Source organism: Moschus berezovskii, chromosome 25 (genome assembly GCF_049115385.1).
Source record: "Moschus berezovskii isolate FMDL1 chromosome 25, NW_MosBer_1.0, whole genome shotgun sequence".
NCBI classification, from domain to species: Eukaryota; Metazoa; Chordata; class Mammalia; order Artiodactyla; family Moschidae; genus Moschus; species Moschus berezovskii.
In genome coordinates this window covers 41967196-41994686 of record NC_142484.1, presented here as the reverse complement: position 1 = coordinate 41994686, position 27491 = coordinate 41967196, and the positions used below count along the sequence as shown (strand labels likewise).

The window sequence follows — 27491 nt, the reverse complement described above, 5'->3', positions numbered from 1 at the left end:
ACTGGGAGAGGCGAGGCGGGGCTCTTCGTGCACAGGCCACCATCTGTCTGCCCTGGCGCAGGGAGAGTGAGGATGCAGGGGATACCCCCACGGCCCTGTCCAGCCTCAAACTCCTGCTGGCCTTCACCCACGCTCTCCTCCTTCCGGGAATGACGATCCTGAAGAATGAAGAACACGTCTCTCACATGGCACTATTCACACTCGCCCCACTCTGGAGCAGACTTGGCTTTTTCTTTTTTTATTTTCTCTCTTCTGCCTAACCAACTATTTCTCAACCTTCAAGACACGGCAGAGATTTCAAAAACTGAGTGTACCTTCCTACAGGCTCTGACTATTCATTGTTCCTTCTCTGTGTCTTGTTAGGAACTTGCACATTACCTAAGATATCACTTATTACATACTATAATGACTTGTTAAAGTCCACACTAGAGTGTAAGTTTCTAGTGAGGATATGTCTTATTCAATATGCTAAATGTGAGAGAGAGAGACCAGGACTCATGAAAGGCATTCTTCTTTCTCACTGATTGAACCCAAAGAACTAAAATAGAATTCTATATTAAATGTTTTTATTTTTCTGACTTCAGAACCTCAGGGAATGTCTTCTTCTGATTTAAAAGCTATGCCAAAAATGTTTTTTGCCTCTATCCATAAGAGGGAGACCTACGTAGAAGAAAAGGAAGAGTCTAACAGACTTCAGGTCAAAATTCTAAAGATATGGGGTAGATTCCAACTTGTCTCTGGCACCATACTGACATGAAGAAAAGGTTTTCAGCTGCCTCCAGAGAACGGTGACTTAGCCTCCTTTGGGTGAGGCTGAGCAAATAGTAAAGGGAGCTGGAGTTGGATCTAATACTGCTTATATGACAATAATATTTCCCTTGAATGTGAGGCTACATATCTAGAAAGATGGATTTGAGAAGAGAAAGCACCTTGAAAGACATGAATGTCAAAAATCTTAGGTTGATAGTTTTTTCATTGCTCTATTATCTTTCTGGGATGAGGAGATTTCACTGTGAAGAAGGATTCATTTTAAGTAAATTCAGTTCTGCATTGCCATTAGGTTTCTACTGAGATAAAAGTTACATTACTAAATTGGAATTATAAAGGATGGATGCAGTCATGTTTGAATGAATGAATAAGGCAATATAGAAGGATGATTAAATGCTCTAGCTTTGGAGCCAGATAGATCTGGGCTCACAACTCAAATCTTCCATTATTCTGTGTAATACATTTTGGTGCTATAATAATACATGGATTGGGGAAGGTAATTCCAGATGAAAGTAACAGACTACCCATCTAAAAGTGGCTTAAACCATATGGTAACAAAATGTCTCACACAAGAGAGAAAGTCACGAGGAGAGGCGGTACTAGGATTAGTGCTGTGACCCACTGACATTAACAAGGACCATGTCTTTCCACTCTGTTGTGGGTTAAATTGTATCCTCGAAAAATGATATGCTGAAGACATAACCCCCAGTGCCTAAGAATGTGACTTCATTTGGAAATAGGGCCTTAACAGAGGGAGTCAAGATTAAGTAAGTGGGCTCCAACACAAGATGACTAGAGTCCTTATACAAAAAGGGAAATTTGGATATAGAAATGGACATTCACAGAGGGAAAATGTTATAAACAAACATAGAAAAAACACATGCTGTAAACAAACATCCATCAAGACAGAGGACTAATGCATCTAAAAGGCAAGGAAAGCCAAAGGTTGCCAAGAAATCACCAGAAGTTAGGAGCAGGCAAGGAAAGATCCCTGTACAGTTTACAGAGACAGCATGGCCCTGCCGATAGCTTGACTTCAGACTACTAACTTCTAGAATTGTGGGGCAATCAGTTTATGTTTACTTTTCACTTTTACAATGGTGTGTTGGTCTCTGCCATACAACAGTGCGAATTGGCCATAATTATACACATATCCCCTTACTCTACCTCTCCAGATCATCACGGAGTGCCAGACTGGGCCCCTGTGCTACCCAGCAACTCCCCACCAGCTTCCACACCATAGTGCAGGGATTGGAGAAAAGAATAAGGTTGAGGGTGGCAGAGCTGCAACAACGTGTATTCATTTCCTAGTTGTGAGCTGCCACGACTAAGTACCGTAAACTGTGGGACTTAAAACAACAGAAACTCAAATTCATTTTTTCACATTTTGAGTTTCTGTTATCTTAAGTCCCACAGTTTATGGTACTTAGTTGTAGTAGCTAATAACTAGGAAATTAATACACATTGTTGAAGCTCTGCCATCCTCAACCTTATTCTTTTTGCCAATCCCTCCACATAATCACAAAAGAACTGCTACAGTTCCAGGCACTATATTCTGCCACATCCAAAAAAGGACAGTTTCTCCTAGAGTGCTAATTTATTTTTAGGAAAAATAAAGAAAAAAGCTCTCTTTCCCAGGAGGAAAACTTAGCTTGAGGTCTCCAAGAAGACAAATTTTCAGGTCCCATTCATCAGAAATGGTGATATGCTCACACTCTCTGTGCAAGAGTGGCTGAACACGACTGTCCACAATGTCAAGTATCTATTATGAGAGGCAGACACTGCTTTCAAAGCAAAAAGGAGAGGAAAACAGTTGCTAGTTGGGCATGGGCAGCCAATGCCATCTGCCATAGGACAGAAGACATGGGTGACGACAGCTATCAAAGTCCCAACTTTATTCGATTTTCACACTTTCTGTATTTATGTAGACTCCATAATGAAATTTTATGTTAAAGTAACAACTAGAAGGACTTCCCTGGTGGTCCAGTGGTCAAGAATCACCTTCCAAAGCAGAGGACACGGGTTTGATCCCTGGTCTGGGAACTAAGATCCTACATGCCAAAAAACACAACAGCTGGCAAAGGTCTATTTGACCATCTACTGTGTGCCGGGGCATTACGGTGGATTTTGCATGTATTTCCTAACTTTATTTTAACAAACACCTACAAAGTCAGTATAGTTAATGTTCCCATTTAACAGATGAGAAATCTGAGACAGAGAACGTAAGGAAATTGTCCAGTGTCCCACAACTAGTAAATGAACTTAGGCAATCTGATTGGAAAAATCAAGTGATAAAACATCTAAACATCTATCCTGTGAGATAGAAAAATATGTCCGTCACTAACCAGTTTCTCTTTGGAAGCTTTATGAGAAAGTTGAAATTTTCATCAAATGAAACAAATTCTCTTGGAGATTCTCACAAACAACCTCTACTACAGTTCTGCAAATTCCTTTCTTACATATAGAAAAGTCCATATTCCTCAGAGGAAAACATGGAATATTTAAAAAACAAATGCAAATTGCTTTCTTATCAGAGAGGTTTGGTAGTGTGGGAGACTCCCTAATTTGAGAGTCTGTGAGTCCCAGCTTAGTCACTCAGAAAACATATAAATTTAGATCAGTTCCAAAACTTCTTCACACCTAATTTTCCTTATCTGTGAAAGGAGTAGTATAAAGACTAATTTGCGTGGCAGTTTAGGGAAGAAATGAGACAAAACATGTAAGATATCTGGCACTGTTGTGTGTTGCAGAGTAGTCACTCAATAATCAGTAGCTCTTATTATTAGTCTGGCTTCCCAGGGAACTCAGTAGTAAATAATCCACCTGCCAATGCAGAAGACGTGGCTTTGATCCCTGGGTCTGGAAGATCCCCTGGAGAAAGAAATGGCAACCCACTCCAGTAGTCTTGCCTGGGAAATCCTATGGGAGGAGCCTGGCGGGTTACAGTCCATGGGGTCACAAAGAGTCAGACATGACTTAGTGACCAAACAAGAAATGATTAGTCCACATTAAAAAGTCTGTTTCAGTCATCAGGCATGGGTACTGTCTTTGAAATTAGCATCATCTGAAGAATTTTTTTAATCTACATAATTTAAGCACCGGTGAATCAAACTGAAAACAGAAAAAAATAAATAAATTCAGGGACATATCTGGGGACCAAGGGGTTAAGATTCCATGCTTTCACTGCAGGAGGCAGGCGTTCCATCCTCGGTCTGGGAAAGAAGATCTCACATGCTGCATGGCACAATCAAAAACAAACAAAAATCCAAAAACTGCATTTGCTTTTGCACTGGAACAGCCCCAAGGAAATATCATCAGGGCGAAGTACCGTATCTCAAGGTAACCAAAGTTAGTGCTTTCTGATATAGCTTTACAGTAACTAATGTTGTCATGTGGCAATAACCTATGAAAAGTGCCAAGAACTGATCAATTTAGACTTGTATTTTGCAATATAAAAACATTGGGAGGTATGAAATAGTATTGGAATTCCTGCTAAAAGTCCCTCTATGGCTTTGGTCATTTGGTCACTTGAATTTCTGAATGTGTCTTAGAATTATGGTTCTTTTTAAATACAAATTTATTTCTTCTAAATGCATTTAGCATTGACTTCTGTGCAAGATTAATATTTGACCTGGCAACACAGTTTGTTCATTTAGGAATTGAGTAGTGCCTAATTCAGAGGATTTTTTGTGAGGATTAAATGAATTTATATACACAAATTGCTTAAAATAGTGTCTGACACACAGTGACCGCTCCATTCAGTTCAGTTCAGTTGCTCAGTCATGTCCGACTCTTTGTGACCCCATGGACTGCAGCACGCCAGGCCTCCCTGTCCACCATCAACTCCTGGAGTTCACTCAAACTAATGTCCATCGAGTCGGTGATGCCATCCAACCATCTCATCCTCTGTCGGCCCCTTTTCCTCTCATCTTCAATCTTTCCCAGGGTTAAGGTCTTTCCCAATGAGTCAGTTCTTCGCATCAGGTGGCCAAAATATTGGAGTTTCAGCTTCAGCATTGGTCCTTCCAATGAATATTCAGGACTGATTTCCTTTAGGATGGACTAGTTGGATCTCCTTGCAGTCCAAGGGACTCTCAAGAGTCTTCTCCAGCACCACAGTTCAAAAGCAACAATTCTTCAGCGCTCAAATTTCCTTATAGTCCAACTCTCACATCCATACATGACTACTGAAAAAACTATAGCTTTGACTAGACCATTCCATAAGAATTTGTTATCATTGTTACTATTATCTTTATCATCATTATTAATATTCTACTGAGAAATGAAATCATTTTCATTAGAAAATGATTAGAAGTAAGAAGCCCACAGTGTTTTTCTTTAGAGTGGTCTATGTGAATTGCTTCATGATTATAATTTAGATGTAAATGAGGAATTATTATCAGCACATATTAACAAAGGGCTAAAGCATGAAAAAAGTCTGGATTATTTTGCCCAAGATAGATGGGCAGGATAAAAGAAAAGACATATTGCTTTTTATCTTTCATTCCATTTTTTAAATTTTGTGATTATATCCCAAATCTTCTTGAGGCAAAAAAAAAAAAGTATTACATTGGGGAGAGGGGAGAAGAGGGTGAGATACATGGAAATCTCCATTACCGTATGTAACATGGATCGCCAAGGGGAATGTGCTGTGTGGCTCAGGAAACTCAAACAGGAGCTCTGTATCAACCTAGAGGGGTGGGGTGGGGAGGGAGATGGGAGGGAGGTTCAAAAGGGAGGGGATATATGTATACCCATGGCTGATTCATGCTGAAGTTTGACAGAAAGCAACAAAATTCTGTAAAGCAATTATCCTTCAATAAAAAAATAAGTTAATTAAAAACAAACAAAAAAAGTATTACATGATAAAATGTTAGGGATTTTTGGATAACTTAGAGATGTGAAACATATCTCATATTTAGATATATAGATATTCTTTACTATTCTCCCTGTGGTCAGGGGAACTTCCTAGAGGGTTGTAATTAGTTGGACGTGAGACCATGGACCATGAGACCAATTTAGAAAAACTGTTTTCTGTCTTCCAATTTAGAAAAATTCATGAGGAAATTAATTATCCTGATCTTTTTCATGAAATGGGAAGTGGAAAAATAAATGAACAAATTAATAGTTTGATAAACTATTCTGCCACACACATGCTCCTTAAAAAAAAAAAATCTGGTCACTTCAGCAGTGTATATAATGCCCCTGATTTTTTAAATCATGTCCTGTTGTTCTTCATTGAGGCTACTTGCAAAGCGAACTGCTTTTCTTTTTTAAAACTTTACAATCTTTCTAGTAGACTTCCCTTCCAGATGTTTCAGATGCTGTGTCATGACTGTTTTTCTCTCTGAACTTCTTGAAATTTGCTTCCTGAAGCAAACTTCAGACTATGCTCGGTCTTTCTTTCTCTGGCTATGAGATCAACTAGCAAACACAACAGCTTCTACCCCAAGGCCAATCTCTTTCCTTTTCCTTCATGGTGAGGCCCCACATATCCGTCCCCTGAGACATTTTATCTTCTTCTCCAGATGAACTTATCTAAAAGACAGTAAAGAATTTGTCAGAAACTCTTCTTTGAGCCAAAGAAGCGTTTTGGCAAATGTTACGTGTTGGCTCCACGTGTTTTCTTGGTTGGGGTGTGTTCTTCTTTCTGCAGCTGGTTCGTCATACTTACAGTGGCCACCCACTGTGATTCCACCTTTGTTTCTCTACTTCCATCATCATGAAAACACACTCTAAAGTCTAATGTGCAGATTTCCACATTGTATACACTCTTGATATGCAGAACTCCAAATCCCAGGTTAAAAGAAGCATTTAAAAAAAATAAGACTCACACTTAAATCACCATATTCCAATCTTGAGCTTTAACTCAGCAAGTCTCAATAATCCTTATAAGATTAGTATTTACTATCTGAGGTAATAATCTTAATTTCATAATTTAATATACACATATACATGGTCTTAGAAAAGGTTGGCTTGAAGCTCAACATTCAGAAAATGAAGATCATGGCATCTGGTCCCATCACTTCATGGGAAATAGATGGGGAAACAGTGTCAGATTTTATTTTTGGGGGCTCCAAAATCACTGTGGATGCTGATTGCAGCCATGACATTAAAAGACGCTTACTCCTTGGAAGGAAAGTTATGACCAACCTAGATAGCATATTAAAAAGCAGAGACATTATTTTGCCAACCAAGGTCCGTCTAGTCAAGGCTATGGTTTTACCAGTGGTCATGTATGGATGTGAGAGTTGGACTCTGAAGAAAGCAGAGCACCGAAGAATTGATGCTTTTGAACTGTGGTGCTGGAGAAGACTCTTGAGAGTCCCTTGGACTGCAAGGAGATCCAACCAGTCCATTCTAAAGGAGATCAATCCTGGGTGTTCATTGGAGGGACTGATGCTGAAGCTGAAACTCCAATACTTTGGCCACCTCATGCGAGTTGACTCACTGGAAAAGACTCTGATGCTGGGGAAGAATTGGGGGCAGGAGGAGAAGTGGACAACAGAGAATGAGATGGCTGGATGGCATCACGGACTCTGTGGACATGAGTTTGAGTGAACTCCGGGAGTTGGTGATAGACAGGGAGGCCTGGCGTGCTGTGATTCATGGGGTCGCAAAGAGTCGGACACGACTGAGCGACTGAACTGAACTGATCTTGTTTACTACTTTTTTTTTTTAAGAATCGACAGATACTTGATATTTTTTCCTTTCTTCATTTTATCTCATCTCAATGTATTTTCACTCACTGACTCCCTGGTTTGGTGCTATTTAATTGACAGATAAACTATCTAATAGGCCATGAATTCTCAAAGCTTGCAGTATATAACAAGCACCTGTAGGATGAATTCAGAGTTGCAGATTCAGTGATATCCCACCCACCTTTCACAACAGAATCCATAGCTTTACGGTAGAGCCCATGAACTGGTATTCTAGGCAATAATTTTGACACAGACTACCCTTTGTGTTCATTGGAAGGACTGATGCTAAAGCTGAAGCTCCAATACTTTGGCCACCTTATGCGATGAGTTGACTCAATGGAAAAGAGTCTGATGCTAGGAGGGATTGGGGGTGGGAAGAGACGGGGACAACAGAGAATGAGATGGCTAGATGGCATCACCAACTCGATGGACATGAGTTTGAGTGAACTCTGGGAGTTGGTGATGGACAGGGAGGCCTGGCGTGCTGTGATTCATGGGGTTGCAAAGAGTCAGACACCACTGAGCGACTGAACTGAACTGAACTGAACCCTTTGAGAAGTACTTATTCCAGACCAAAAAAAAAAAAATCTTCCTCCTTTACTGAGACAGGCTACATTATCCAAGAGCCCGTTATTCCAACATCTTAAGCTATTGTCCAGAAATTCCAATGATTGCCAATACCATCTGTGTAGCCAAATGTTTGACTTCAAGACAGTTTTTCGCTTCTAAAATCTTATGGATAGAAAAATATGTTGAAAATACCACTTAGCATCCATAGCCCCTTTCCTTCCTTTGACTTCCTACCCAACATTTCAGAAAGAATCCTGTTTTCAAACGTCTTTAATCCTGAGATGAGTCGACAAGAGTGTGAAATGGTTAGCCATCTTGCTAAAGTTATTCTTCCCTTATAGGATACATCCTTTGGAAAAACAACACATCTCCTAAATTATGAGGATATTTACCTTCATCTGCATCTAAATGAATCAGTAGAAAGTTACCAAAAGCCATGCCAACTTTTCCATGCCTCCTGTCATCAATGTCAAGCTTTCCTTTCCCCAACAGTGCTTGAAAATCATACTTACTGGATCATGTCTTTTCAAAAAGATCTGAAATCTCTAAGTCAGTGGTACCAAACCAAGTGCAGTTTGTACCCAGGGTACATTGGCAATGTCTGGAGACATTTACAATTGTTCTGAGCAGAGCTGGGGGTGCTGTTAGCACCTGTTAATGTGGAGGCCCAGATGTTGCTAAATACTTTACAATGCACAGAGAATAAATATAGATTGCACTGATACTGAGAAACTCTGCTATATAAAACAAGCCTCACACTTGCCATGAATACACAATAACTATCATACGCTCTTTAAACATTTTTATTAAGTATATATATCCCATTAGATCAGTATTATAGCTTCTCAAATTTTGTTTACATCAACTGAAAAAAAAAATTCACAACCTAATTATGTTTACTCAATGGACTCACTGAGGACAGAAGCCCAGAAAACAGCCTCTCAGATGGCTTTGAGGGGCTGCTCCAAAAAGGTAAGGGAGGAGCCAGGATATACAGGAGTTCAAGCAAACAAACAAAAAGTCAGGTAGCTGAACATCAAAGATTGCTGCTAATTAAAGAAAACCAGACATCTCAAATTAATGAACTTAGTACTTTTCTATATACAGGAAGATGCAAGAGTCTGGGCTCCTTGAAATCATTTCTCTGATTTGCACCCTAACTTTCTGGGGCCAGTATCCTGGTTCCTTCCTCCTGATGTCTTGATGGCCTCCACATCCTCTGTTTATTGATGTGGCAGGCGGCATTGTTTTAACTACGCTCTAACTCAGCTTTTGGCTTTCTGATAGAATCTTTAATTCCACACATGCTTCTTTTTCTTTACTTTTCTGTATTAGAAACATTATCGTGGACATTTGTGTTTCTGGAGTTTGGCAACTCTTCCTTTGGAAGAACAGTATCTCACCTGCTCCGTTTATGTGATCTTTAGTGAATCTGCTATTCCTGAGTTCCCTTCTCTCCTGAACACACGGTGACCAGGGGGCCCAAAGCTAGGCCAATCTGTCTTCTCTATTGGGAATGACACACTTATGTGCTTGTGTGAAGGCACACAAGAGCACGAGACAGTTGAAAGGGCCTCACCCAGCGGCAGTACTCAACAGTAACACGTCGCTGATGCTACAAGCTGCACTGAGTCCTCTCTCTGTCAACTCTGCAGAATCTGTCCACTAACTGTTGTCCTAATTTAAAATCTTTAGAGACCTATACCTGCAAATAGCCAAGGAACCTACAGTGAAACAGAGCCAGACCCTGTGGTTCTTCCCCCACCATGTCCTCAGTCTGCCTCTTGTCTGTAGAAAAACATGAGCCAAAGAATAAGCTTAATCAGGAAGTGAGAATATGCAGAAGCCAAGGAAAGCAGTCAAAGAAGAAAAAAATAATAACAGTTTGGTCATGAAGAAAAGTCAGGGGCTTTCAGTACCCCTTCCAGGATCACAGATAGTATTCGGAGCCATATTTCTGAGCTGTTCTGTAGATACTGAAACCCTCACCAAATGGAAGAAATTAACTACATGATGACCAGACCATAATATAAGCTGCAACAATTCAGAGAACAGGTCTCAGAGAAATGGAAACAAACCAGCCCTGGACGTGAAGATTAACTGTACTAAAAACAACTAAGATTATGCTGGTCAGACCGCCGCTGGAGCAATTTCAGAGCTGAGTGTGTTGTTTCTGCATGTAGCCCCTCCCTCCACCTATACACCCTAAAATCCCATTTAAGAGCTCTTGCTCACTGCTTGTTGGGAGGAGGAACACTGCCTTTGGACAGGCATCTGCCCCTTTATTGATTTTAGAGCTGGGAGCAGCCAGACCCCACTGTCTGTCGGCAGCAACAGGATACACTTTTCTTTTTCACTGATGTGCTGATGCAAAGAAGAAATATTCTCCTAGTTGCTTCACCTCCTCTTTTGGAAAGAAATCAGCTTGAATTAGTTCACAATTAGTTAGAGCTTACCTCTGGTAAGGAGAAAAATTTAGTATTCATCCCTCAAAGCTGAAGTCTTAGCCTCATCGTCCACCCAGGGGAGTATTTCAGAGGAGCTGCTCAAAGGCGGTCTGCCTTCTAAGGGCATCAGTAACACCTGTGGCTTGTTGGAAATGCAAATCAGGCGCCGCTTCAGGCTGCAGTGGTTCGGATTTAGTAGGTCTGGGATGGGGCCCAAGAATTTGCTTTTCTACCAAGTTCCAAGGTGATGGTACCATTCTTTAGACCACATTAGAGCAGAACAGGGAGACCTTGTCACCTTTTTCTACTTTTAACATTTATCTTATCTGACATAAAACTCAGCTGCTTTCAGTTGCAAATAACAGAAACTGGCTTAAATAACAAAGGGAATTTATTTATTTACTCAATCCTGATACAGATTGAGTTTAAAGGTTTGAGGGCTTCAGCTGTAGCCCAATTATGTTGCCAACTATCTGCTTCTTTCCAAGTAAATGACCTCTTTTTTAATATAACTGAAAACTGTAGAGCTGCCAGGTGTGGACATACTTACCAACTAATTACCACTCCTAAGATTTATCTTTAATCTGTGCATTTTTAGCACATTTTAGGGCCTTAATAAAAAGTAAATGTTAATCTCTGTCATTCCTCCTCCTTTGAGGATGTCTATTAATAATTTCTGGGCTTCCCTGGGGGCTCAGTGGTAAAGAAACCTCCTGCCAGTGTAGGAGAGGCAGGTTCAATCCCTAAATCAAGAAGATGTCCTGGAGAAGTAAATGGATACCCACTCCAGTATTCTTGCCTGGGAACCCCATGGACAGAGGACCCTCTGAGTCTATAGTCCACGGGGTCACAAAAGAATCAGACATGAGTTAGAGACATAATAACAACAACGTCTGTTATTTCTACCGAAAACAATTTTGTTTTTCCATTTCTGCATCTTTGTGCCATACCAGAGGAGCTCCCATGTGCCAGGTAGAGAGTGGAGAACAAACAGACATGGTCCTTCTTTAAAGAGCATTACTCTCCAGCTCAGATGACTCTCTAAGTTTTCTTTGTGCGCACGTGTTAGTCGCTCAGGTGTGTCCAGCTCTTTGCAACCTCATGGACTGTAGCCCACCAGGCTCCTCTGTCCATGGCATTCTCCAGGCAAGAATACTGGAGTGGGTTGCCACTTCCTTCTCCAGGGGATCTTCCCATCCCAGGGATTGAAGCCAGATGTCCTGAATTCAGGCAGGTTCTTCATCATCTGTGCTATCAGGGAAGACCAAGTTTTCTCTATCCACTCCCCAAACCAACTTAGGAATCCTTGCTACTCCAATCTTTCCTCTTACACACTGTATCACATTGTATTGAGTATATATAATAAATGCTGTGTATATAGAAAAATATGAATAAATATAAAGAAGGCTCAATCATGTAGAATTGTTACCTGAATGTTGGGTTTGCCTTTTGGTGGTATTGCCAAAAGACAGAAAAGCCAAACTGCAGAAGGTCTTATTACTCCCTGAAAGTGAGGTGAACACTGGGGATCTTTCCCAAAGCAGTGCTTTTTCTGAACAGCAAAACTGGGGAAGTTTAAGCTACTGGTACATGCATATGCACGAAGGGGCCTGGATGGTAGGCAGAGGCCAAGCTTCAGTTGATTGAAGTCAAGAGGGTCAGAAAAGGTCAACACCGCTATCCTTTCAGTTCAGTTCAGTCACTCAGTCGTGTCCGACTCTTTGCGACCCCATGAATCACAGCACGCCAGGCCTCCCTATCCATTACCAATTCCCGGAGTTCACTCAAACTCATGTCCATCGAGTCGGTGATGCCATCCAGCCATCTCATTCTCGGTCGTCCCCTTCTCCTCCTGCCCCCAATCCTTCCCAGCATCAGAGTCTTTTCCAGTGAGTCAACTCGTCGCATGAGGTGGCCAAAGTATTGCAGTTTCAGCTTTAGCATCAGTCCTTCCAATGAACACCCAGGATTGATCTCCTTTAGAATGGACTGGTTGGATGTCCTTGCAGTCCAAGGGACTCTGAAGAGTCTTCTCCAACACCACAGTTCAAAAGCATCAATTCTTCGGCGATCAGCCTTCTTCACAGTCCAAGTCTCACATCCATACATGACCACGGGAAAAACCATAGCCTTGACTAGACGGACCTTTGTTGGCAAAGTAATGTCTCTGCTTTTTAATATACTATCTAGGTTGGTCATAACTTTCCTAATCTAGTTGTTGGCACTTAGATTCTGCAAAATGGCTCAAGACCGTGCTTTAGGCTAGTCTTTACGATCAAGAGAGAACTGAGAGTCTTTGCGACAGATCTGATATTTTTGCTCTTGTTATTTCTCTTGCCTGTTAACTGTCTGTTGTTTATGCCTTCTTTTGTTCCCCTAAGACCGTTTATCACTGAGACCTGTTCAAGATCGAGCATTATGGCCTGGCTGAGATCACAAAGAGCTTGGGCCAAAAACGGTTTCTCTTATGTTAAGAAAGCCATGCCTGATTCTTTTTCTCCAGAGACGACCCCTACCCCACAAATCTGCTTACAGAAAGAGGTAAGTGGAGGAAAATGACAATGTGGCCATAAAGGTTTTCGTAACTTAGATCAGGATTTGTTCAGTTGATCTTAGTAGATACTCACATTTTCAACTAAAAAACACACAAGGATGATAAAGATTGGGAAAACATAAAAATCCCATAAAAGAAATCATATTATGTTTTATTAAATCCAAATCTTAAAATATCTGACAGTGTCTTGAGAAATCAATAATGTTGCAAAGTATTCTTTTTTAATAATAATCTTCTGCCTTGGGATAGTTGACTATATTAACTGTTATTTCTCCACGTAAGCAAAAAGAAAGCAGAAAGCCATCAGGTCCTGCATCGGACACGTCTTCGGTTGAATATAAATCCTCGGAAGAGCACAGAGCTGATTTATAGCTCCACCTGAGCCATGCGCTTTCCTGGTGGTCTTTTCCTCTTCCATCCAGCCTGGTTAAGCCCTGCCAAGGAAAACAAATGACCCGGACTCCCTGTGTGTCAGTGTCTACTTTATCTGGAGGCCATCATGGCCTTCTCTTGTGCGTGTCTAACAGTCAGCTCTCAAGGAAAAGGAGAGTGTGAGAATGCACGGCTGAGCAAACGGGAAATAAACCTACGGACGTTTTTGGAGAAAGGGCAGAAAAGGAGAAGCTGTCTCCCACCCCGACCTCACCTTGCCTTTAGATTTCTCCTGTTTGTCCTCCTCTCAACTCATCAGCTCAGGCGCTGGCATAGATGATTGGTAATAGCTGCATTTTAACCCGTTGCTGTTAATGGTAATGATGGAGATTGTATCTGGGGACTTGGACAAGGACCAAGAAATTGCCAAGACCATACACTGAGAAACAAGGCCCGTCCTTCTGCTGTTTGGACATCTCACGCTGGACAGATGGCAAACCGCAAGTAAGTCAAAGCAGCGAGACACCTGCTGGGCTGTTTATAAGGAGAGGCTCAAAGTCTTGTGGGACCGAAAGTTCTCCTAATGTGGAGTTCCTAAGAAAACAGGACACACAATAACAAGTTAAAATTGTGCAACCAAGTGTTTAGAAAATGGCAAAATGGGGAAAATGACAAATGTGGAAGTAATGACAGATACTACAGCCATCACAAAACCTAGAAAAACAGCACAATATTCTTACCAATAGACTGTCTCTTCCACCACAATAATGCTGTTTTTCCTCCGTATTTATGTCCTGTTACTGGTGCCTTATATGGAGCACTTTTATAGCAAATAATTCTAGTCCTGTAGGTTCTGGAGCTTAAAAAGGCAATAAACAACTCATGTGGTTAAAATGTATTAGGATTGTGAGTTTAACAAGGCATAATAGTGTACCTAGGGAACTTCCCCAATGGTTCGTGGTTAAGAATCTGCCTTGCAATGCAGGAGACTTGGGTTCAATCCCAGGTGTGGGAACTCAGGTCCCACATACCTCAGAGGAACTAAGCCTGTGTGTTGCAACTACTGAGTCCACATGCCACAACTAGAGTCCACACACCACAATGAAAGATCCTGCAAGATGCAACAAGGACCTGAGGCAGTCAAATAAATACGAAGAAAAAAATAATGTTCCTAGATGACTTGGAAGTAGCCTGCTGTAGACTGAATGTTTATGTCTCCCCAAGTTCGTATGTTAAATTCTAGCTCCCAATATAATGGTGTTAGGATGTGGCGCCTTTGGAAGATCATTGGGTCATCAGGGTGGAGCCTGCAGGAACGGGATCTGTAAAATTATAAAAGAGACTCCAGAGAGTTTCCTTCCCCCTGCCGCAGGTAAGAACACAGTGAAAAGACAACTGTGAACCAGGAAGCAGGATTTAGCAGACATCAAACCTGCTGGCACCTTAGGCTCAGACATTTTAGCATCCAGAACTAGGAGAAATTTCTATTGTTTATAAGTCACCTAGTCTACGGTAGTTTGTTACAGCAGCCTGAACAGGCTAAGACAAGCAAGGGAGGGTTCCTGACACTTAGCATAGTAAATCCATATCCTGTGCTAAGTGTACTCAGCTAGGAACTTGACAGTTAAAATTCAGTGACAATTTTGAGATCCTACACTAGCAAAACTGGAGAGATGTATGAGGAACATGACAACATGGAAGATATTCTTGGTATTTATCTACTTTCATCTTAGAATTCTGATCTTTGTGAATGAATTGCATATTCAAACAAAAGGAAATCATTTTTAAGTGAAAATTATAAAAAGAAACCTATAAGACATAGTTCTACTCTCACCTTTGATTTTTGATGTTGTTCAGTTTGCTCAATCATGTCCAATTCTTCGTGAGCCATGAACCGCAGTATGCCAGGCTTCCCTGTCCTTCACTATCTCCTGGGGCTTGCTCAAACTCATGTCCATTGAATCGATGACGCCATCCAACCATCTTATCCTCTGTCACCCGCTTCTCCTCCTGCCTTCAATCTTTCCCAGCATCAGGGTCTTTTCCAATGAGTAAGCTCTTTGCATCACGTGACCAAAGTGCTGGAGCTTCAGCTCCAGCATCAGTCCTTCCAATGAATATTCAGGGTTGATTTCCTTTAGAATTGACTGGTTTGATCTCTTTACTGTCCAAGGGACTTCCAAGAGTCTTTTCTAACACCAGAGTTCAAAGCATTGATTCTTTAGCACTCAGCCTTTAGTCCAATTCTGACTTCTGTACATGACTACTGGGAAAACCATGGCTTTGACTTCATAAGCTTGATAAGCTTCTTTACATTATGCTGAGGTGGAAGAAAAGAAAAAAAGAATTTAAAACCCTGAGATGTTTGAGAACTATCAAGAATCTAACAAGGACCTAGACTGCGAAAGTACCAGGGCATCTCAACTCATGCTTAGTTCTGAGCTGAAGGAAAGAGGTGAGAACAAACAGGACAGAAAGGTGGTCAAGAGGGGCCACTGTGGCCTCAGGAGATGAGTCCACTCACAAAAGTCCATTTATAAGGCCTTGTTTAGAGGGAGAGTAGAGACCCAGGCAAGCCGCTTGGCGCCAAGCAGGAGCTCTGCAACTGGAAGGTCATGGGAGGCCCAGTTGAATCAGCTGGAAACACTCAAGGAGAAGTCTGCCTCCCAGAAGACTTACGTGCCCCTGACCTTCCCCCTGCACACTACACAGACCAAGTGGTCCACCAAAGCCAGATTCTGTCCTCAACAGGAGATAGCCTTCGGACGTGGACGTGTGACAGGCTTCTTCAGCACTCTAGTATGAGCTCCTCACCCACATAAACAATTGTCCTTTTAAACCACTACCTTTAGAGCAGTTTCTGACACAGCATAGTAACAAGAACACACTTCTCCACTGATTTATTTCTGAAGCGAGGCAATAGGTGGGCCCTTTGAACATAAATGATTTTTAACATGCTGTTCAGTTCAGTTCAGTTCAGTCGCTCAGTCGTGTCCGACTCTTTGCGACCCCATGAATCACAGCATGCCAGGCCTCCCTGTCCATCACCAACTCCCGGAGTTCACTCAAACTCACGTCCATTGAGTCAGTGATGCCATCCAGCCATCTCATTCTCTGTCGTCCCCTTCTCCTCCTGCCCCCAATCCCTCCCAGCATCAGAGTCTTTTCCAGTGAGCCAACTCTTCGCATGAGGTGGCCAAAGTATTGGAGTTTTAGCTTTAGCATCAGTCCTTCCAATGAACACCCAGGATTGATCTCCTTTAGAATGGACTGGTTGGATCTCCTTGCAGTCCAAGGGACTCTCAAGAGTCTTCTCCAGCACCACAGTTCAAAAGCATCAATTCTTCAGCGATCAGCTTTCTTCAGAGTCCAACTCTCACATCCATACATGACCATGGGAAAAACCATAACCTTGACTAGACGGACCTTGGTTGGCAAAGTAATGTCTCTGCTTTTTAATATACTATCAAGGTTGGTCATAACTTTCCTTCCAAGGAGTAAGTGTCTTTTAATGCCATGGCTGCAATCAGCATCCGCAGTGATTTTGGAGCCAAAAAAATAAAGTCTGACACTGTTTCCACTGTTTTCCCATCTATTTGCCATGAAGTGATGGGACCAGATGCCATGATCTTTGTTTTCTGAATGTTGAGCTTTAAGCCAACTTTTCACTCTCCTCTTTTACTTTCATCATGAGGTTTTTTAGTTCCTCTTCACTTTCTGCCATAAGGGTGGTGTCATCTGCATATCTGAGGTTATTGATATTTCTCCCGGCAATCTTTATTCTAGCTTGTGCTTCCTCCAGCCCAGCATTCCTCAATGATGTACTCTGCATATAAGTTAAATAAGCAGGGTGACAATATACAACCTTGATGTACTCCTTTTCCTATTTAGAACCAGTCTGCTGTTCCATGTCCAGTTCTAACTGTTGCTTCCTGACCTGCATATAGGTTTCTCAAGAGGCAGGTCAGGTGGTCTGGTATTCCCATCTCTTTCAGAATTTTCCACAGTTTATTGTGATCCACACAGCCAAAGGCTTTGGCATAGTCAATGAAGCAGAAATAGATGTTTTTCTGGAACTCTCTTGCTTTTTCCATGATCCAGCGGATGTTGGTAATTTGATGTCTGGTTCATCTGCCTTTTCTAAAACCAGCTTGAACATCTGGAAATTCATGGTTCACGTATTGCTGAAGCCTGGCTTGGAGAATTTTGAGCATGACTTTACTAGTGTGTGAGATGAGTGCAATTGTGTGGTAGTTTGAGCATTCTTTGGCAATGGAATGAAAGTTGACCTTTTCCAGTCCTGTGGCCCCTGCTGAGTTTTCCAAATTTGTTGGCATATTGAGTGCATGAACAGTATGAAATGGGAAAATGATAGGATACTGAATGAGGAATTCCCCAGGTCAGTAGGTGCCCAGTATGCTACTGGAGATCAGTGGAGAAATAAATCCAAAAAGAATGAAGGGATGGAGCCAAAGCAAAAACAATACCCAGTTGTGGATGTGACTGGTGATAGAAGCAACGTCCTATGCTGTAAAGAGCAATATTGCATAGGAACCTCGAATGTTAGGTCCATGAATCAAGGCAAATTGGAAGTGGTCAAACAGGAGATGACAAGAGTGAACATCAACATTCTAGGAATCAGTGAACTAAAATGGACTGGAATGTGTGAATTTAACTCAGATGACCATTATATCTACTACTGTGAGCAGGAATTCCTTAGAAGAAATGGAATAGCCATCATGGTCAACAAAAGAGTCCGAAATGCAGTACTTGGATACAATCTCAAAAACTACAGAAGGATCACTGTTCGTTTCCAAGGCAAGCCATTCAGTATCACAGTAATCCAAGCCTATGCCCCAACCAGTAACGCTGAAGAAGCCAAAGTTGAATGGTTCTATGAAGACCTACAAGACCTTTTAGAACTAACACCCAGAAAAGATGTCCTTTTCATTATAGGGTACTGGAATGCAAAAGTAGAAAGTCAAGAAACACCTGGAGTAACAGGCAAATTTGGCGTTGGAGTACAGAATGAAGCAGGTCAAAGGCTAATAGAGTTTTGCCAAGAGAACGCACTGGTCATAGCAAACACCCTCTTCCAACAACACAAGAGAAGACTCTACACATGGACATCACCAGATGGTCAACACCGAAATCAGATTGATTATATTCTTTGCAGCCAAAGATTGAGAAGCTCTATACAGTTAGCAAAAACAAGACCAGGAGCTGACTGTGGCTCAGATCATGAACTCCTTATTGCCAAATTCAGACTGAAATTGAAGAAAGTAGGGGAAACCACTAGACTATTCAGATATGACCTAAATCAAATCCCTTATGATTATACAGTGGAAGTGAGAAATAGATTTAAGGGACTAGGTCTGATAGAGTGCCTGATGAACTCTGGACGGAGGTTCGTGACACTGTACAGGAGACAGGGATCAAGACCATCCCCATGGAAAAGAAATGCAAAAAAGCAAAATGGCTGTCCAAGGAGGCCTTACAAATAGCTGTGAAAAGAAGAGAAGCAAAAAGGAAAGATATAAGCATCTGAATGCAGAGTTCCAAAGAATAGCAAGGAGAGATAAGAAAGCCTTCCTCAGCAATCAATGCAAAGAAATAGAGGAAAACAACAGAATAGGAAAGATTAGAGATCTCTTCAAGAAAATTAGAGACACCAAAGGAACATTTCATGCAAAGATAGGCTCGAAAAAGGACAGAAATGGTATGGTCCTAACAGAAGCAGAAGATATTAAGAGGAGGTGGCAAGAATACACAGAAGAACTGTACAAAAAAGATTTTCACGACCAAGATAATCACGATGGTGTGATCACTCACCTAAAGCCAGACATCTTGGAATGTGAAGTAAAGTGAGCCTTAGAAAACATCACTACGAACAAAGCTAGTGGAGGTGATGGAATTCCAGTTGAGCTATTTCTAACATGTTGTTAGGTGAGTACATTGAGAAGCAGTATAACCCTCAAAGACCAGCAGCTGCTCTATCTTCAGAAAGGAGAATGCATCCCAAAGGTGGCGCTAGTGGTAAAGAATCTGCCTGCCAATGCAGGAGATGTAAGAGATTCAGGTTCCATCCCCTCATTGGGAAGATCTCCTGGAGGAGGGCATGGCAACCCTCTCCAGTGTTCCTGCCTGGAGAATCGCGTGGAAGGAGGCGCCTGGTGGGATGCAGCCCCTAGGGTCGCATAGACCTGCTGTATACCAGTGCACTTCAAGAAGCCAAACTCCCAGCACCGCCTCTCCAGCCTGGCTGTTCTTCTTTCTTTCTTTTGTGCACACTCTTCCTTTCACCAGGAGTATCTGCCCTGAATCTCACTCCCCCCATCATATTCCTCCCCTCCATCATCACCTTCTTCCGTATCCAACTCCCTACAGTATAAACGACCCTCTTCTGATTGCACAGACCCCCGGTTCTGTCACTGTGAGTGACCATCACATTGCACAATAACTTTTTGCATGTTTCTCTCATACGATCATGAAATGTTGAAAGAATTCCAATTCAGAATGAAACCAGGTGATACGAAATGGAAAATCTTATACATGTGCCCTCAGAAGAATGGAACTTAACTGAGACTGATTTCTGTACATGCCTGCTTTACTAAAAACTAAGACTTACCTCCAGACCAATGAATATTTGCTAAGAATCTCTCTCATCCTCATACTGGTGAACTTCCTGCCTGGATTCTCGCTGGACTTCTCCCTCCTCCCACTATCCCCCATAACTTCAGCCTTCCCACATCCCCACGGGCTCACCTGTAACTTGCTACAGCACATGTTTTCTGTTTGGGTTTTTTTTTTTTTTTATGTTTTCTTCTTTTTTGCAAGCAGATTCAGGTCTCCTGCCTAGATATTCTGCAGAAAAGTTCAATCATAATTAGCACATGTTTTCTGAATTGCAATTCATCTGCTATTTCCAAATAAACTCAATTTCTGGTAATTGGAGCTTGTTCCAGTTTACTTCTTTATTTAGACTGACAAAATCTCAAAGGTGTGAAAAAATTCTTGGTCAATTGTTGTACTTCTAAAGCTCTAATATGCACATAGATTTTGGTACATAGTAAGTGGTCATTATTTTCTCATTAAAAGGATAAATGAACTGTAACATGACCTTTATGCAGGGATTCAGGTAAGGCACTTTTTAACCCAATTTAGGAGAAGGCAATGGCAAGCCACTCCAGTACTCTTGCCTAGAAAATCCCATGGATGGAGGAGCCTGGTAGGCTGCAGTCCATGGGGTCGCTACAAGTCAGACATGACTGAGCGACTTCACTTTCGCTTTTCACTTTCACACATTGGAGAAGGAAATGGCAACCCACTCCAGTGTTCTTGCCTGGAGAATCGCAGGGATGGGAGAGCCTGGTGGGCTGCCGTCTATGGGGTCGCACAGAGTCGGACACGACTGAAGTGACTTAGCAGTAGCAGTAGCAGCAGGTTTTCTCAGTATGTGCTGGCCAAATGGACCTGAATCTTCATTCTATTCTCAGAGAAGAGGAGGACCCATTCTATAAACCAATAAGAAGATTTCAGCTGATAAAAGTCACTGGGTATATTGATCTGGCCATACAAAGCCACTGGTCATATTGACCTGGCCACTTATATCTATAATTCTCCAATATAAGGGGAAACTCCACAATTCTATTGGAGCTCACCCTTCATTATCCCTGGGAGGGACTGGTTCCAAGACCTCTACTGACACCAACATTCATAGACACTTAAGGCCTTTATATAAAATAGTATAGTACCGTGAAGACAGCTCTCCAAATCTGTGGATGCAAAACTTGCAGATACAGATGACCACCTGGACAACTTGAGAAAGACCTGAGCACTCTCTCCCTTGCGTAGGTCTTAGACAAAGCCTGGGCCAGTATGGGCCATGCTCCTGCCCCGGTACAGTAACTTAGATCTTTTGGTAGCTGTGGTGAAGGGAAAGTTCTAGCCCTACAAAGGCAATGAAAATACCAAGCTGACCTTGCAGGAGGCCAGGCAAGGGAGTTCAGTGGTCTGAGTTAGGGTGAAGTATCACCTGGCTGAATACTATTTCTGCCACATACCTCCTGTGAAATGTGGGGAAAATAGTAATAACAACGTCACAAAAGTATTTTTGACAATAATGAGCTGATGAATGATAAAATGTTAATCCCCTTACAAATGCCAATTTTTCCTGGAAGCGAAAGGTAGGTAAAACATAATAAAACCTTAGCAGAAGATGGAGCACTATATCTATCAATACAGGAAATAAATGACTCTCCCACTTCCCAGTGGCCATGGGCAAGTCACATGATCTCTTCGTTCAGATATGAGATGGAGTCAAAAGTCGCATTTACCTACAATGTTAATCCATGTCAAATGCTTAACCTCGCACGTGACATAGACTAAATTCTCATCATAAATTAACAAAACACAACTATGTACCCTTAAATGCACTTGGAAGTTTAAGAGAGGGAAGCCTTATATATAGTTGTTGATGTTTTTATTTAGTTGCTAAGTCATGTCCAATTCTTTTGTGCCCTTTGGACTATAGCCTGTGAGGCTCTTCTGTCCATGGGATTTCCCAGGCAAGAATACTGGAGTGGGTTGCCATTTTCTTCTCCATGGGATTTTCCCAACCTAACCCAGGGATCAAACCCTGTCTCCTGAATTGACAGGCAGATTCTTTACCACTGAGCCACCATGGAAGCCATATGTATACATATAGTTTGTTTCATTTAGTTTGGGGTTTGGAAGAATTAGAGGAGGCTTTACAATGTATGTAATCTGTGCTTTGAAATATAGGTATCATTTTGACAAAGAAGGGTCTCAGAATCTGCCTCTAATGCAGAGAAGGAAAGAGGTATATTTTGCCAGCTGGCTGTCTTTCTCAAAAAGTTAGATAACATTCTTTCACTGCAGAATATGGTAGGGAATGATAATGCAGGGAGGTGGGGGAGTGGAAGTAATCTGAGGATTTTAAGTCTGTGCAGCCCTTAGCATTTCACAAAAGGGGACCCTCAGAGCCAACATAGAAACCAGACCTAGAGCTGTTGTTCCAGGGAGATTTCAAATAGAGGGTCAAAATGCAACGTTAAAATTGTTCAGTCTATCATCCATTCTGCTCTGAGTACTTGGAAATATAATTAACTTTTTCTAAGGGTTAGACAGACACACACACACACAAACCCAGAATTTTTACCTGCTCATCAACGCAGGAATCCCACTCAGATTTTCTTACTCCACCCCCACAGCCTCCCTCAGGCAATTTCAGCCCCTCCCAGAACAAGACCTAGCTCATAGAATTGCAGCTCAAACAAATACTTTAAAAAAAGAAAAGGCAAGAGAAATGCTATTGTATGTCCCTGTGGGCCTAACCAGAATTAAAACTATAAAGTAAGCTTCATTCTATTTCATAGACGATAATTCTTTTGCCTGTGAAGTAGAATGCAATAGTAAAAGGGAAAAGAACGCCGGAAAAGGAAATTGCTGGCTTCTCTGAGACATTTTGGAGGGCGGACTCCGGGACAGGAGAGATCAAGGTAGATGCTCTTGCCCTGCTAACCCGTGAGCTTTAGGACTTACTGGCGAGAGGAAGCCTTGGGTGAGGTGTTTGCTGGACAAATCTTCTCGGAAAAGTGATTCCTCAAGACTTCAGGTTCTCGGAGGTCATGTGACAGGTTGTTTCCTGGTATCCAATCTGACGGCAGCTGCCACCCCACCCCCACCGCCACTGCCACCTCACTACATTTCCTGCTCTGGGCCTTTTCTGCCCAAGAAAGAATTTTCACTATCATTAAAAGAAATCAACACACAAAGACAGCACCTTCCCAAACCCCAAGTATACTTTAATATAGGGCTAGAAGGGGACCGGAGAAGGCAATGGCAAGCCACTCCAGTACTCTTGCCTAGAAAATCCCATGGATGGAGGAGCCTGGTAGGCTGCAGTCCATGGGGTCGCTATGAGTCAGACATGACTGAGCGCCTTCCCTTTCACTTTTCACTTTCACACATTGGAGAAGGAAATGGCAACCCACTCCAGTGTTCTTGCTTGGAGAATCCCAGGGACGGGGGAGCCTAGTGGGCTTCCGTCTGTGGGGTCACACAGAGTCGGACACGACTGAAGTGACTTAGCAGCAGCAGCAGCAGAGGGGGACACATCCCTTTGAAAGTCAGAACAGACCTCACTGGAAAAGAGTATTCCTCTGAGTTCTACCTCTGGCTCCCTGTGTTGGCTCAATTTAAAACCTCTGTTATCCTGTTGTAGAAAGCTCACTCTTACAGGTTTCTCTAATTTCCTGCAAAGCTGCAAATAATTGTTATTTTAAGTCCTCCTGGTCCAGAGACTCTAAATATACAAATAAAAAGACCCTTAGGGATTCGCTGAGGTTGTCCAGCCCCTTCTGACCTGACCAAAAGCCTGACTTGCCCACGCAGCTGAGCTCAGAGAAAAGATGCTGTGACCCTCTCTGGTCATGACATCAGGGCTCCAGACCTCCAAACCTGTCTCTTGGCGCTCTGCCATAGAGCCTCCTTGTGTCCCTGACTCCTTGCATGAAGGCTTCTCTTGTGCCCGCCTGCATCCAGCCAGAGGGCTGAGAGCACCTAAAACTTGTCTTGGATTTCAATATCAATATTCAGTTTGTTCATGAAAGAAGATTTGTCCCTTACTTGGAGAATTTTAGACACTTCCCATGGAGAAGACTCTTGAGAGTCCCTTGGACTGCAAGGAGATCCAACCAGTCCATTCTAAAGGAGATCAATCCTGGGTGTTCATTGGAAGGACTGATGCTAAAGCTGAAACTCCAATACTTTGGGCCACCTCATGCGATGAGTTGACTCACTGGAAAAGACTCTGATGCTGGGAAAGGTTGGGGGCGGGAGGAGAAGGGGACGACAGAGAATGAGATGGCTGGATGGCATCACTGACTCTGTGGACATGAGTTTGGGTGAACTCCAGGAGTTGGTGATGGACAGAGAGGCCTGGCGTGCTGTGATTCATGGGGTTGCAAAGAGTTGGACATGACTGAGTGATTGAACTGAACTGAACTGATGAATATAATTAGAAAGAGGGGTTTAAGAAAAAGCCTCAAATTTTCAGCAGGAAAGCATTTACTCACTTGGTGCAAACAAAAGCAGAACTTGGATGAGATTGAGAAATGGAGTATTTCTTATCAGATCAATAAGCAAGGAGGTCACAGTCATCAGGGATTCCCGCCCTCCAGGGCATTCAGGAAGGAGAAGAATACCTGCACAGATTTGGCAGCTGTAAGGCTGCAGCCACTCCCTGTGGGGCGTCGTGAAGAACTCTGGATGTGAAAAATCGCTGGATACTCACCCCAGCTGAGATGATGAAAACAATGATTTCAGGGAGCAGACTCCTGCATCTCCTCACACATATAAAAGTGCTAAATTCCTTAACTTGAGATATCTAGGTTTCTTTAATTCACAACAATCTCTTGATGTTCAGGCCCTTTGTTACAAAAGCCCTTTGTTACAAACTTCTGGCTCAGACAGTAAAATGTCTGCCTTCAATGTGGGAGACCCGGGTTTGAACCCTGGGTCGGGAAGATCCCCTGGAGAAGGAAATGGCAACCCACTCCAGTACTCTTGCCTGGAAAATCGCATAGACGGAGAATCCTGTTAGGCTACAGTCCACGGGGTCGCAAAGAGTCAGACACGACTAAGCGACTTCACTTCACTTTTTCTATATAACCTGACCCCTTCCCGCCCACCCCTCCTCGGAGCAATTCTCTCAGGATTCCTTGAAATGCTGTCTGTTGGGCTTGAAGTCCAAAAAATTCCTACCAAATAAAATAACTCTCAGTTTTTAGGACGTGATTATTTTTTAAGTCAACAAAGTAAAAACTTGGGCCAAAGAAGAGCTCAGGAATTCATTCCTCCCTGTACCCATGTCCCTCCTTAGCACAGACAGCCTAGCTGCTTCTAACTGCCAGCAAACTTGTGTTGGCATCCTGCTGTCATGACACACTTAGGCGCTTTGCTTTCTCTCTTAACTCTTGACTGTCTTTATGCCAGTTGGAAAGTCTGCTGTTATAAAAACTAAACGTGACTCAGAAAAAGCCACACACACACACACACACCCTCTGTCTTTCCAAGTCACATCACTGCACAGCCTGCTCTCTGACTGCCCACGAGACCACCGTCGCTCATCTGGTCTTATCTGCCATTGACATTGGTGGGTCCTCCTCCAGAGTCTCTTAGGCCCTCTGCTGTTTCCCGTCTCCCCACAGCTTAGTTTCGGGCCGGAGGGAAGCATTTTCTAACTCTGACTGTCTCCTCTGGGCTTGCAGAAATGAGACCCAAGCCAAATTAAGAAATCTTCCAAGGTCTTGGGGTCTTAGCCTTCCCATGCCTTTCAATACTTTTCTTCCAGTTGGAAAATTATGCAGGCATATTATATAGGCACCTAAGTATGCTCTCTTGAATAAGTTATAGTGTTGCTATATATATATTTAACAATATAGTATAACATAGACAGAATGGGAAATAAGTCTTAAACAATTCTTAATTATCCCTAAAATATTTCTCTCCATTCTCACTACATTGTTCTGGTCCAGATCTTTATTGTATTTTACTTGGACACTAGTGTCCTGACAAATTTCCGTGTTTCCTGTCTGCTTCTAACCTGTTTATACTATGCATTTCACACTGCCACCCACTATAATCTATAAAAATGAAGGTCTGACTATACGAATCCTCTGCTTAAATGCCTCTGTACTTAAAGGATAAAAGCTAAGATTCATAGCATGGCATCTAATTCCTGCCTGCTAGTGCAACCCAGGGCACACTTCAGGTAACAGGAACTGCACACATAACATTGTTTCCTGCCCACTCCAGGGTCTGCACACCTTGGGTCCTTCTCCCGAATGCCATTCACTAAGGTCTTTCCTGAAGAGCTTTTTATCCTTCAAAGCTAAGCATAGAGATTCTACCCAGTCAACATTTAATTCAGACACATCCATTCCCATAATATCCTATGTATAACTTATTCATAGCATTTGACATCTTATATTTTTCTTAAAATATGTTGGGCTGCTTTACTATTTATAAAATGTATTTCTTGCAGAAAATTTGAAAAATACAGGAAAATGGGAAAACAAAGTCAAATGAAAGTATCTAGAGGTACTCTGCTAGTGTTTTGAGGTATATTTTCCAATCTTTAGCTCTATGCATATATTTGTATTTTTTCTCTCTTGCTCCCTTTCACACAGCACACACATACACAAAAACACCTGCTTGTCAATCTAACATATTTTGTAATCACTTTTATTTTCCACTTATTAATACATTATGAGCTTTGTTATATATCCTTAAGTGTTCATAGAGTAAGCTCCCCAGTGGGAATGTGTGTGTAAAGCAAACATGGACAGACATTTAGATGAATGAATAGCACGGGCTCGCAAGAAATATTTGTTGAACTAGTTTAATAAAGAAAACAATGAAAGGAGAGAGAGAAAAAATAAAAAATGTGAGAAGAACTAGAGCACGTGGATGGTAGCGAGACAAAGAGACGAAAGCGGATCATCTGAACAGGGCTTTCACGACGTTTAAAGTTTTTATATACTTTGTCTTTGATTCCTGCAATAGCCTTCTGAAGAAGCTATAATAGTTATTTACAAATCAGGAAAGGGAAACTCAGAAAGGTTAAGTGACTTGCCCTGGCTTGTGCACTCAATAGGTGGCAGAACTGGTTGTGGGAATCCCTAAACTATATTTATCTTACTCCACATGACTTCTGGAAAAGCAGGAGCAACAACAAAGGCCCTGCTGAGGTCTGGGAGCTCTGAGCAGTGGGTGTCCCTGCACCGTGGCGTGGCGCCCTGCACGTAGCTGTGTTCAGGGAGTGACTGAGGAGCAGGAATGAGAAAGAACAAGCAGATGTTGGTCAGCATCTGGGGCTCGGCACCCTCAAGCCACTCTTCCTCCTTCTCACCGGCTTCCCTGACTGACGAAGCAGGGGACCCGAATGCCTGCTCCCAGCCTGTGCCACGGTCCTCATGCTCCATAACGCCAGCTCTGTTAAACAGTTCACTTGTTCCCTTTGTTCTTGGAAAATAGTCTCCTGGCTTAAAAGAC

The 27491-nt window shown here is 42.3% G+C and overlaps 1 long non-coding RNA gene across 2 annotated transcripts; it reads right to left on the bottom strand.

The window, feature by feature from the left end:
- Positions 1–12466: 12466 nt before the first annotated feature.
- Positions 12467–23096, bottom strand: LOC129549081 (uncharacterized). 2 transcript variants are annotated; one of them, XR_016036350.1, is made up of 6 exons: positions 22977–23096; positions 20178–20276; positions 15247–15732; positions 14153–14271; positions 13687–14006; positions 12467–13474 (listed from the first exon to the last, which is right to left on the bottom strand). It is a non-coding gene; the product is annotated as an uncharacterized LOC129549081 (long non-coding RNA). The 2 variants fall into 2 exon arrangements; XR_008684445.2 differs by having other exon boundaries at positions 12467–14006.
- Positions 23097–27491: the final 4395 nt, after the last annotated feature.